Source organism: Salvia miltiorrhiza, chromosome 1 (assembly GCF_028751815.1).
Source record: "Salvia miltiorrhiza cultivar Shanhuang (shh) chromosome 1, IMPLAD_Smil_shh, whole genome shotgun sequence".
Lineage (NCBI taxonomy): Eukaryota > Viridiplantae > Streptophyta > Magnoliopsida > Lamiales > Lamiaceae > Salvia > Salvia miltiorrhiza.
In genome coordinates this window covers 59069005-59082512 of record NC_080387.1, presented here as the reverse complement: position 1 = coordinate 59082512, position 13508 = coordinate 59069005, and the positions used below count along the sequence as shown (strand labels likewise).

Genomic DNA, 13508 nt, shown 5'->3' with positions numbered 1-13508 from the left:
CAAATTGAAAACTTCCTTTTTAATATAGTATAGATGAACGAAGTTGATCAATCTCGACGAAATATAGAGCATGCTTGATTTTTATGCAAAATAATATTTCTTTACATATTACATATATATATATATATATATATATAGGGTGTGGTTATAATGAGAACCACACTTATCGTAAGAACATAAGAACCATTAAAATCAATGCATCTGCTATATAAATTAATGCATTCGCTATTAAATTTAATGCATCCGAAAATAATAAAATTTTTGCTCCCTTCAGGATTCGAACCCAGGATCTGCATTCATCCACCAAGATGATGCATCCACCATAGATCTTGATGATCGAATGGCTTAAAATGGTTCTCCATTCTAATTTTATTTAGTGGTTCTTATTTGAACATCTCCCTATATATATATATATATATATATATATATATGGAGAGGTTCAAATAAGAACAGAGAACCATTTTAAGCCATTCGATCATCAAGATCTACGGTGGATGCATCATCTTGGTGGATGGATGCAGATGCTGGGTTCGAATCCTGAAGAGAGCAAAAAAATTATTTTTTTTGGATGCATTAAATTTAATAGCGGATGCATTAATTTGTATAGCAGATGCAGTAATTTTATTGGTTCTTATGTTCTCACGATAATTGTGGTTCTCACTATAACCGCACCATATATATATATATATATATATATAGTGAAAACTGAGAACTGAGATCACTGCATTCATGGGCGGAGCTAGGGGTAGGGCAGGGGTCACTGACTCACTGGGCCCCTCTGAGATTTTCAAAAATAGTAAGTGTATTCTCGTAATTTTATATTAAAAATTAAAAATATATGATTTTATATTGTAATTGATATGTAAGCTTTACAATTATATGTTTTGAAGAAGTGAACACATAATTAATTTATGCATATTATGCTTGGATTGGATTCTAGAGATTTATTTTTTGAATTTGATAATGAAAGTTACTTTGCCTTACAAAGTTTTATGGGATTTTGGCAAATAATATCACGAACTATTTCGAATTTGTAATTTTAACGTGACTTTTGAGTGTGGCGAATTAAGTCACTATTTTTTCAATTTTTACAATTTCATCCCCCAATTTTATTTTTTCCCGATTGCTAGAGTATTGAATTGGAGCTTACGTAGATTAGCAAGACAACATCGTTTTTGTGATGCCTAAACGACATCGTTCGTACAATTTCAATTTAAATTTTTTTCCAAATTAGAAAAAGACTGTATCCTGTATTTGCACCATAATTTTCAATATTTAGTAATTTGATTGCAGACTACATCGTAACATGAATATTACGTGGAGAACATAAACTCCAAGTCAACAATCCGACGATAAAAAAAACTGGGGGGACGAAATTGAAAAATTGAAAAGATGGTAATTTAATTCGCTACATTTCAAAAGTCACGTTAAAATTGTTAATTCGAAATAGTATATGATTTTATTTACAAAAACCCCAAGTTTTATCCATCTTGATGTTTTGAAGTTGTTTGTTTTATATGAACTTCAAAATCTGTTTTAAAATGTATGTTTTGTATTTTAAATGATATTATAATTGTGTTGATGATTATTATTATTTTTTAATTTAATTTATTTAAAAAATGGACCCCCATGAATCGAAAGTCAGGATCCTCCCCTAACTGTACTGACTTGTAAAGTTGTTGCATTCACTGTGCAATTAACTGCATTCGGAATAAAATTAAATGCAAAAATTTTATAAATTTTTTTGTTTCAATTCCTCCAAGATTCGAACTCATCAGGTGGTGCATTCATCCACAAAATGATGCATCCGATGTAGATTTTCATCATCCAATGGTTGAGAATGATTCTTCGTTCTCATTCTAATATTTCCCTGTAGAGCTAAAATAAAAATATTTTTTAAAATATAAAATAAGAATAATTGTCAGCCTTTAGATCATAAGATATACGATTGATTCATCACCTTGTTTGATGAATTCATGGTCCTCTAATCGCATAGGTAGCAAAAATTTAATTTTCACGATTCATACATGTTCTACATAGAATTCATACATTTACATATAATTTCTTTAAGATTAAATCGCAACCATCAGATTATGGATCGATCAATATATGAGAACCACAGTTTTCGTGAGAACATGAGAATCCTTAAAATTACTGCATCCGCTATCCACAGGAAATTTTAATGATCCAATGGTTTAAAATAGTTCTTCATTCTTATTTTATTTAGTGATTCTTATTTGAACCTCTTCTTATATATATATATATATATATATATATATATAGGGTGCGGTTATAGTGAGAACCACACTTATCGTGAGAACATAAGAACCATTAAAATCAATGCACCTACTATATAAATTAATGCATTCGCTATTAAATTTAATGCATCCGAAAATAATAAATTTTTTGCTCCCTTCAGGATTCGAACCCAGGATCTGCATTCATCCACCAAGATGATGCATCCACCGTAGATCTTGATGATCGAATGGCTTAAAATGGTTCTCTGTTCTAATTTTATTTAGTGGTTCTTATTTGAACCTCTCCCTATATATATATATATATATATATATATATATATATATATATATATATATACTATTTCATGTAGAAATTAATCTGAATTGTTAACTTTTGTATGATCCAGAATTATCATGAACGGATGCGTCAACGTAATACTCCCTCCGTCCCATTATTTATGGGACATTGCTTTTGGGCACGGAGATTAAGGATGACAAGTTTAGGGTATAGAGGTGAGGTAATTGTATTAAGGTGATTAATTACAAACAAATTCCAAGCAAGATTGCTCACGAACAAATCGACAATTCAGGGGTGATCGAAATTTTCAAGCAATATCAAAATTCAAAATCGACACAAATTCCTCATGCTTGGAATTCCAGAACCAAATTCTAAAGCATTCAACAAATCGACGCGGGCAGTGACATGGCAAAGGCAGCGACGCGGGTGGAGCAGGCGTGGTGGGTGGACGGCACGGGTGGAAGTAGGGTTGAGGCGGTGGAGGCGCGAAGGCAAGCGGTGGCGGCGCTGGAGACGCGAAAGCTGTGGAGGCTCTGGAAACACGAAGGCGGTGGGAGGTGGTGGAGCCCCAAATCGGAGCCCTAAATCCTCAAACGCACTGCCTACTTCCCTTCATCCCCAAATCCACGGCCTCCTCTCGAATCCACATATCCACGAACCAAACAAATCAAGGAAGAAGGCTTCTTCTCGACGAGGCCGACGATGTCGCAGCGAAGGCGGCGACGCGGGTGGAGCAGCCGTGGGAAAACGCAGGTACGAAGGCGGCAACGCGGGTGCGACCGGGTGGTGGGGGGCGCGAGGGCGGTGATGGCGGTGGATGCAACAGATCGACCGGCGGTGGTGGCCGAGAATTTTGAAGGGAGAAGAGAGGCGGCTGGTAGGGGTGTGAGAGAGAGAGGAAGTAGGAGATGAATTTTAATTAGGGTTAGGAGAATTTTTTTAGGAAGGTAATTAGTGATTAAATTAAGGCCTAACTGAGCCCTTATTATTTCCCAAAATAGAAATGTGCCATATAGGTTGGGACAGCCCAAAAAGGAAAGTGTGCCATAAATAATGGGACGGAGGGAGTATATAAAATGTACTATCATAAAATTGCTTTACTGTAGCATAGATAAAATTTCTTATCACGTAAAATGTATTGTTTTACCTGAAAATCGATTATAATCGCTCATTAAATCAAAAACTAAATTATGCTGAATCATAATTTCAACGTTAAAAATGGTTCCTACTTCCTATCAACAGAATTTAGACAAGACAACCCAAATTTTTTTCCAGTAAGATAAATTTTGGGCCCGCCTTTTACCTTTATACTCAATTTCCATTACATAATTTACATTTACATGCCTTTGTTTATTGAATTGGATCTCTTTTTTTTTTTTTTTTTGAAATGTTTATTGAATTCAATCTAAAATCTAACTTTTTTATGACAAGAATGTTAAAAATCGACTTTTTCACTAAATAGTTAAAATTAAACACAAAAAATAAATATAAAACAATTGAAGATGTTTAAGCTCCCCTACCACTCTCTAAATCAAATCTGCCCAGCCTTCCAAGCTAAGGATCGGGCTTCGATTCCCGCTGTCCGCTTTTAAGAGAATTTGATTGAGTTGATTGTTTTGTATGGGTTCGTTTACATAATATAGCGTGATATAAAATATTATATATATTTTTTTACTATATATTTGATCGAGATGTTTAGTGTGATATATTTAATCGAGATATTTTTTATTATACATTATATTAATATTATATTTGGTAAAATACATTAAAATATCTATAAAATATAAATAATAAAGTTATAGTATATGTCTATAGACTTTCATTATATTATTATATATTTTTCATTAAGTTTATTAATATATTAATGTGTTCTATCATTATTGTTTTGTCATTTCCAATAAACTGCATATGGTATCAGAGTTATAACACAAGGTATTGAACAAGGCTACTCTTGGGCTCCATACAGTACTTATACTATAGAAGACATAAAATGGAGCACCGGTCCATTTGAGAACATTCAAACAATGAATACTTTTCGTATAAATAGCGAGGTTAAAAGTAGTGTTGCCACTTGGCCGTCGGTTCTGGGCCCGAACCAACGATTTTGGGCCGCCAAAATCGCAAACTTGAACCGGCCCTTTTGGTATTTGAGCTGAAAACCAGTGGTTCCCGGACTTTTTTGTTTTTTTTTTTGGATTCTTTTTAATGAAATTAAATGATTTAGGCTAATTTTAACTAAATGTAGCTTCACTATTTATAGTGTACTGCACATGATAGAGAATCCTGTATTTTTCAATGTAAGATAATGTAGCTTCACTATTTATAGTGTACTACATATGGTAGAGAATCCTATATTTTTCAATGTGGGATAATTTCAACTTAATGTAGCTTCACTATCTATAGGGCTCGTTTGATTTTCAGTAAAGGATTATGTAGGATAATTTGTAATCAGGATATTTAGCGTGGATAATGGTAGATTATTAATACTGAGTTGGTGTTTGCTATCATGGCTAAATGCAGAATATCCTGGTTTAAGTTAATCCTAGGGGGAGGTGGTATTATTAATCCTAAGAAATCTGGATTAATAATACTGGATCGTGGGATTAAATCGGGTCATCCGCATTATCTATATATTATATAAAGAAGCAGTTTAACGGAAAAATTAACGGAAACATGTTTAGTGTTAAATTTTTAACGGAATCTCAATAACTATTTAACGGCAGTTTCACATTATTTATCACATTTTACTCATATTATTAAACGGTAGTTTTAACTTTTAACTCACATATGTATCCCACTAACCCACAATGTTTACCAACTTAAAAGATAAATATAAAAATTAAACATTATTCATCAATCTAAATGTCAGTTAGACACGTAGTTTTCCACTGCTCCAAAATTGACAGCTAAATAAATAAAGTAGTCAGTTTATTATTCTAAGAAACATGTATCACTAAAAATTTACATATTTCATCACTACCATGCGTTTTTCAAAACACAAACCAACATCATGAATTTTCAAAGATATATGCACCACCTCCACATATATTTTGATATACTCAATAACTGACAAAAACATACACAAAAAAAGTAATATAAAGCACATCAAAGATGAAATAATATTACACAATTAAAATCAAAATTCCAAAATTGTTAAGCTTATTTAAAATCTAATTTATTCATATTAAAATTTAAATTACGAAGTGCAAAAACGTGAAAAATTTTACGTGTGATATAATGAATTGTTGCTAAAAGTGATCAATTACAAAAAAAAAAGTCTCATTTAAAATTCGAATCTAAGTCAATTAATTTATTCAACAAAATGATAAATTTATCGTAAATTTTTATGATTTAATAAAAATTATATAAAAATAATTTCTTATTATATTTTAAATTTTCATTTTATTTTATCCAATCTTTAATCTATTTATTATATGAAAACACAGTTTGTGGCAAAATTGTAATTAAAGAATCAATCAAAGGGTATTTATAAAACTCAACAAATCTCATATATTTTTTCTCTCCTCTCTTTCATCATACGCATTCTTCAATTGTCTCTACTCTCTCTCTCTCATATTCTCTTTTTCATATTTTGATGATTTTTTTTAAAAATCAAATTTTATTTATAAAAAATATTTTATATATCTTAAATTAAAGATAAATGCAAGATCTTTGATTTGGTATCAAATAATTATTCAACTCTTTTATTAGTATTATAATAAATTCTAATAATATAATTTATTTTCCTACTTATCAATTGAAGCTTTTCTAATAAGATGACATAGGTAATGAGCTAACTTAGAAAAAATAATTTTATGCATGATTAGTTCATGTTTTAAAAATATATATTGTGATGTGAAAACTCTTTTTTTTTTCTTCGTTTCTTTTAATTTGAATGATGTGTTTATTCTATAATTTTAGGGAAGAAAATAAAATTTTCCATCAAATAGATGGAAAATTAAAAACGATACTTTTCAAAATTATAAAATAAAATTAGGGATCTTTACTGAGTAATTGATGTAGATTATTTAATTTTTTTAAGAAAAAATAATTTACATTTACTTATATTCTAACTATATTTAATATTATTTATTTATTTATTTGATACATCATTTAATTTATTTATTTTTGATAAATTAACATGATTAAATAAAGAAATTTAAAGGCCGCATCACAGGGGGCTCGAACCCAAGACCTTCGGTTTTAGACATTAACCCTTAATCGCTTTACCGATACACACACTACATCGTTTAATTTTGATGCAAAACTATATTCACCGTGCATCGCACGGGCGAATGTACTAGTTATTAAATAATACCAAACACTAGACTGATCCGTACTAAATTAGCTAATACAGTGTATTAGCCAATATCAAACATGCCCAGTGTACTACACCTTGTAAAGAATCCTATATTTTTCAATGTGAGATCACTCAACCTAACTTATAAATATATAACTTATATTCATGTAATATATAACTTATAATTTATAAATATATAACTTGTAACTTATAACTTATATTCATGTAATAGTTTTTACTTTACAAATGTTGAAAAATGTTAAAATTACTCAACTTATACTATATAGTTTTATAAATTATGATGTTAAAAACTTAAAATGTTAAAATTACTCAACTTAAAGTCTTAAATTACTTAATAACTTATATACTATTGTCATACAAATATATAATTTTTAAATATATGTTGTGTTTTTTAAAGCTTGTAATTACTCAAGTTACCAAGTAAAATAATTTTCAAATTTGCTCAACTTAAAAATCTTAAATAATGTAATAATATTTTTTATGTCATCTTTTTTTAAAAGGGGTTTTGGCAAATAAAATTATGAACTATTTCAAATTTGTAATTTTAACCCGACTTTTGAAGTGTGGCAAATTAAATCACCATCTTTTCAATTTTTGTAATTTCGTCCCCCTAATTTTTTTGGGTCATCGGGTTTTTGAGTTGGAGTATACGTGAATTAGTTTGCCACGTAATATTCATGTTATACGACGTTATTTTCTATAAAATTGTTGGATATTGAAAATTATGGTGCAAATATATGATACAATGCCTTTATAATTTGAAGAAATTTTTAATTGAAATTGTACGAAACGACATCGTTTATGCCTAACAAAAACGACGTTGTTTTTACTAATCCACGTAAGTTTCAATTCAACATTCTGGGGATCGAAAAAAATTAGGTGGACGGAATTGCAAAAATTGAAAAGATGGTGATTTAATTCGCCACACTTTAAAAGTCACGTTAAACTTGCAAATTCGAAATAGTTTGTAATTTTATTTGCCAAAACCTCTTTTTAAAATGACAATTGAATTGAAATAAAATAAAGGAAAAATAATTAACACATTGAGAATCAAAGATTCAAATGAATTCATAAAAATAGATATCTTTATTGAATTTATTCTATGTACCAAAAAAATATTACAAGTATACAAATTACATAACCTTCAAAATTGAATAAGTAAACTAACTAATACTAACTAAATAACTAATTGATCCCTAGACCTTATAAGTTGTAAGTTACATATTTATAAGTTATATATTTATAAATGATATATTTATAAGTTACTCCCTCCGTCCGTCAAAAGTAGACCACTTTGGTTGGGCACAGGATTTAATAAAATTGGTGATGATTTTGATGTAGTAGAGAAATGGTCCCACCACTTTATGAGATGTGTGGTTGAAATTGAATTTGAGGTGAGTTTTTTTGTAAATAAAGAGTGTTTGTAAGGATAAAAGATTAAAGTGGGTGGTGAGACCATTTTCATAAGAGGAAAGTGGTCTACTCTTTGCGGACGCCCAATATAATAAAAATGGTCTACTTTTGGCGGACGGAGGGAGTATAAGTTATATATTAGTATATTACATGAATATAAGTTATATATTTATAAGTTAGGTTGAGTGATCCCACATTGAAAAATGTAGGATTTTTTATAAGGTGTAGTACACTATAGATAGTGAAGCTACATTAAGTTGAAATTCTCCCACCTTGAAAAATGTAGGATTCTCTACCATGTGTAGTACACTATAAATCGTGAAGCTACATTATCCCACATTGAAAAATGTAGGATTCTCTACCATGTGTAGTACACTATAAATAGTGAAGCTACATTTATTTAAAATTATCCTACATTAAAATATGTAGGATTTGAATATAAAATAAAAAAAAAATTAAAAATTTGGCCGGGCCCGGCGGGCCGCGGTCCTCTCATTTGTCGAACCTGAACCGGACCGTGCGTCTAGGCGGGCTGGTCCTGGAACCGGCCTGTGGTCAACGGTCCGGGCCTAGACCGTTGACTTTCGGGCCGGTTCAGGGTCGGCCCACCGGTTCCGGGCTAACCGTGGCAAGCCTAGCTAGAAGTTCAATCCACCGGTCCTCATTTCTTCAATTCAAAAAAGAAAATAAAAAATTTAAACAAAACAAAATGGAACTACGCAACAGGCGATAACACAAGTTACACAACATTTACGAGTTTATGATAGAACCAGTTAGGGATGTCAATCGGGCCAGCTCACTCGGTTTCGGGCCAGCCCATTCGATTTCGGGTTATTTTCGGTTCGGGCTAGTCGGTTTTTTTATTTTTCGGGCTAAAATTTTTCGACCCTAACCCTAACCCACTCGGTTTCGGGCTAGCCCGTTCGGGCCCACAAGTTTTACGATTTTTTTATATGTTTATTTTTTTTATAGATAATCATATACTTGTAATAAAAATATGTCGTGTTTTTTAAATCAAGACATTTCGCTTTATTTTAGATACAAAAATTAGTGTTTTTTTTAACATAAATTTACATAATATCTAACTTTAATTTCGTTTCTGATAAAAATTGTATATAGATTTAACATAAATCACAATCTTTCTATGACTTTTATATCATAGATTTTTGTTATTAACCTTTGGAAAAAATCAAAACATATTCTACAAGCATCAAAATATTATTATCGAATTAAAAAGTAAAGTATTAAAGTTTAAAAATCAATTATTAAGAATGTGTTTGGTTAATCGGGCCAACCCACGCGATTTTCGGGCCAACCCTATCGGGCTCGGGCTATTTTCGGTTCGGGCCATTCGGGCTAAATTTTTTTCGGGCTAAAAATTTTCAGCCCTAACCCACCTTTTTTATCGGTCTATTCGGGTCGACCCGTCGGTTTCGGGCTTTTTTGACATCCCTAGAACCAGTACTGACATTGGGCTTTGTCTCAATACAAGTCCACAATTTTTATTTTTTTTAAAATAATTAATAATGATTTCTTATTTTTTCAGTGACTCTAAGACCAATTTAATAGTTGAAAAATAATTATGTTACCAACTGAACTGCGATTCATTGTTAAATATATGATCTTTTTTTTTCCTCTACAAAGATTAATTTCTTATAGATAATACGACTATATTGTGTCTGGATAAGGATGAAAAGAAAGATCTACATAGGTTTTGGATACATAATGCATAAGTGGCCAAACATGGCGTCCACACCAAAATTTTGAGTATACGTTGAACTTATATTATTATTGTTTCTATTTTGTATCAAATCGTGACTTTGGTCTAATGTACAAAAAACAAAAGGTAAATGGCCAATGTTCGAAAATCACCATTAGACATTGTGAGTATTTTTTTTAATTAATAATCACAATTTAATACTGAATTTCATGTAATAATTTATTTAAATAATCAGTAAAAATATCTTAGCCCTGAAGCCATACAAAAAATGACTCTATTTAGGCCGGAAGCGAAATGAGAGATATACATAAGTTACATAACTTTTGGAGGCATGAGTGGGCCAAACATGGCGTCCATAACCAACTTCATTCTCAGGAGTGTATAGGTACTTTAGGAATAATAAAATCCAAAAACAAGTTCATGTCATATCTTGTCATATCCTTCAGGTCCCTAATTTGTGCGACTTGAATTCTGACCCAAATAGTAATCATATATTCATTTTCTTCCTACAAAACCAACAATCACCGTGAAGCTGTTGTCGCCAATGTTGACGGTGCGGAGGCGGATCTCGACAAGCGAGATGATGCAGGCTAGCGAGGACCGACTTCGGGTTGACGGCAGCGGGGAGGGAGTCCTTGATGGTGTTGACGGCGTTACGCATCAGCTCGCGTGCGTACTGCTAGCGTCGACACCTTTCTTCGCCCAACCGCCAACGCCGTCGGTGATTCCGATGACCTGCGCTTTTTGGGATAATAAATAGGCGTCTTCGCCGTCGGGCTTCCCCGACTTTCTCGCTTTCTAGAAAGAATTCGCCACCATCACCAATTTATTTATCAATTCCTTTTCACCTTTTTCATGGATTAACATTATGATTTTTTGGTCTTCTAAAATTTAGGAATCAAATCTCAACCGCATGGGAGTTTAATTTTGATTTGAGATTGAAAGTTCGAATATCAAATCTAGTTATAAATATGGTTAAATGATCACTTTGATCGATACAATGCAAGGAAAATTTTCATTTTTTCACAATAATTTTCTAATCAATTATTAATTAAAAAAATCGCAAAGGTGTTTTAGATGAGCATGATTGAATAGATTCCATTCATGGGTAAATTTCTTTGAAATATAATCCACATTGTTTAATATATCTAAAAGAGTCATCAAAAATATTTGGTACACAATCCAATTCCTTGATGATGTGTCTCCAACCTAAAGATGCAACCAATCCATTAATTCTTATGCAGATCCTTGGATTGCATGACCACGATGGATTGTGAATGGAGACAACGGCCTCGGCGCGGAAGGCTCCACTATTGGAGGCGTTGAAGCCATCAATGGCAGTGTTGCGAACGAGGTGGCGCCACATGAAGATGAGGATTATGTATAAATTCTTTGGCAAGTAAAGATTTCTTTAGAGTTTTGGGACTTACTTATGCTCGCAGCTTGTGGTCAATGACTCAAGCTAGAAGGGTGATGTGTTTGCTGCTTGGAGCACGTTTATGAACTTTGTTTAATAATTTGTTTAAACAATCAGTAGAAAGACCTTAGTTCTTGAGTAATAGAGAATATGACTATGTTATGTCCGGATAAGGACAAAAATCGAGATGCACATAGGTTTTGGATGCATAATGCATAAGTGGCCAAACATGGCGTTCATACCAAACTTCATCCGCAGTATTATTTTGAGTATACATTAAACTTATATCATCATTGTTTATTTTCTTATCATATCATTCAAGGCCTTTGGCCTAATGTACAAAACAAAGTGTTAAGGGCCAAAAAGATCTTAACCATGGAGTTAATACGAAAAATGATTCTATTTAGGCCGATTAGAGCGAAATGTGATATCTATACATATATAAAAGCTGGTCCATCTAGCAAAAAAAAATTTCCCGCTCTTTTACTCAATCTATTTTTGGAAAGTTGATTTATATTTAGAAAGTTCACTAATTCATAGGATGATATATATAAGTTGCGGGGCCCACTTGCTACAATCTATACAGTGGAGTATCATGCAATTTATAGTTTTGTGAAAAATATCCTTTATTTTTGTGAATTTATATTTTTTTAGATAAATTTATATAAATATCCAATATTTAAAATTTAAAGTCACCAATATTTTTCAGTGTGAATTTATATAAATTTTGAAATATATATATATATATATATATATATTTGTGAATTTAAATATCCAATATTTAAAATTTAAAATTACCAATAGTAAATTTATGAATTTATACGTAGAATTTATATTTTTTTGAAAAATATCCCTTTCTTGTGAATTTATATATTTTTGGATAAATTTATATTGAAATATCCAATATAAATTTAGAGTTTTGTGAAAATTTATCAATTTCAATTAAATCTTTTGTGAAAAACATCCAATATTTAAAATTCATAATATAAATACATATAAATTGCATGGGATCTTGTAGTCATTTGCAAAAGTGAATATTATTTTTCATTTACACGCAATTTTTGACTATAGATTGTTTTTCAATTCAAGAGAATAAAAACTTATTTACGAACTCTAGCAATATCTCATATTAATTCTTACTGATTTACACGCTAAACAAAGAGATTGGTATATATGATCAATGGGATTTTTTGTATGAACTTCACAGATAAACAGACGATGAAGAAGCCTTATTTCAAGGTATACATGGCGTCAAATTTGTGGGAGAGAGAGAGATAGAGTGAAATGTGTAATTTGACAACATTCCTTATATATCTCCAAAAATGCCGCAACTTTTTATTATATCAAACCAAAATCAACTCCATTGTCAAAGCATCTCATTTAATATAATATATTAAATATATAAGTTTCATATATATCTCCCATGAAATGTGCATCCCCATGCATAGACGGATCTACGTTCCCCGGCACGGGGGCACGTGCCCCCACAATGTTTTTAGTTAAATTTAATATTATATATATATAATATATATATATATATATATATAATTGATTAAAATATATAACAAAGAAGTAAAGTTTTAAATCTTCAATCTCCAATAAATATATACTTAGTTTCAAAGGGTATTTTCTGCAATGAATTTCATAAAGAATCGTCTACGCAGTCAGATAAGAGATAAATGGATAATTGATAGTGTGATTATATATATTGAGAAAAAAATTGATTGTTGATCATGCAAATATTTAAGGCAATGAAACTCGTATTTTTAATTTTAATAGACTTTAATTATTATGTAGTATAATTTTTTTAACGTATTTTATATTTATAGCATGCTTATATTTTGTGCCCCCATAATAAAAAAATTCTGGATCCGTCCCTGTCCCCATGGCCTATATAAACTAACTTTTCGTGTTAAAATTTTACTTACACTCCCTTCTCATTTTGATATTCATCATTTCTCTAATCACATGCATGCCGACCATGTGGTCTTTAGTAAAAAACTTGCAACCAAATAATGCCAGATCTACAATTAAATGAGACTTGTGCGTGCATACAACCGCTCGTCTCAAAGCACCAACAATGTTATCAGCTATGAGTGTAT

The 13508-nt window shown here is 31.1% G+C and overlaps 2 long non-coding RNA genes across 2 annotated transcripts in view; one reads left to right on the top strand and one right to left on the bottom strand.

Moving 5' to 3' along the window:
* Window positions 1–10190: 10190 nt before the first annotated feature.
* The window catches only part of LOC130999145 (uncharacterized), a 13193-nt gene continuing 9875 nt past the window's right edge, over window positions 10191–13508 (bottom strand). Inside the window, exon 2 of the long non-coding RNA XR_009093423.1 lies at window positions 10191–10787. This is a non-coding gene — a long non-coding RNA (uncharacterized LOC130999145). The remainder of the gene's footprint in view (window positions 10788–13508) is intronic.
* Window positions 10574–11696, top strand: LOC130999152 (uncharacterized). Its single transcript, XR_009093424.1, has 2 exons — window positions 10574–10710; window positions 11234–11696. It is a non-coding gene; the product is annotated as an uncharacterized LOC130999152 (long non-coding RNA).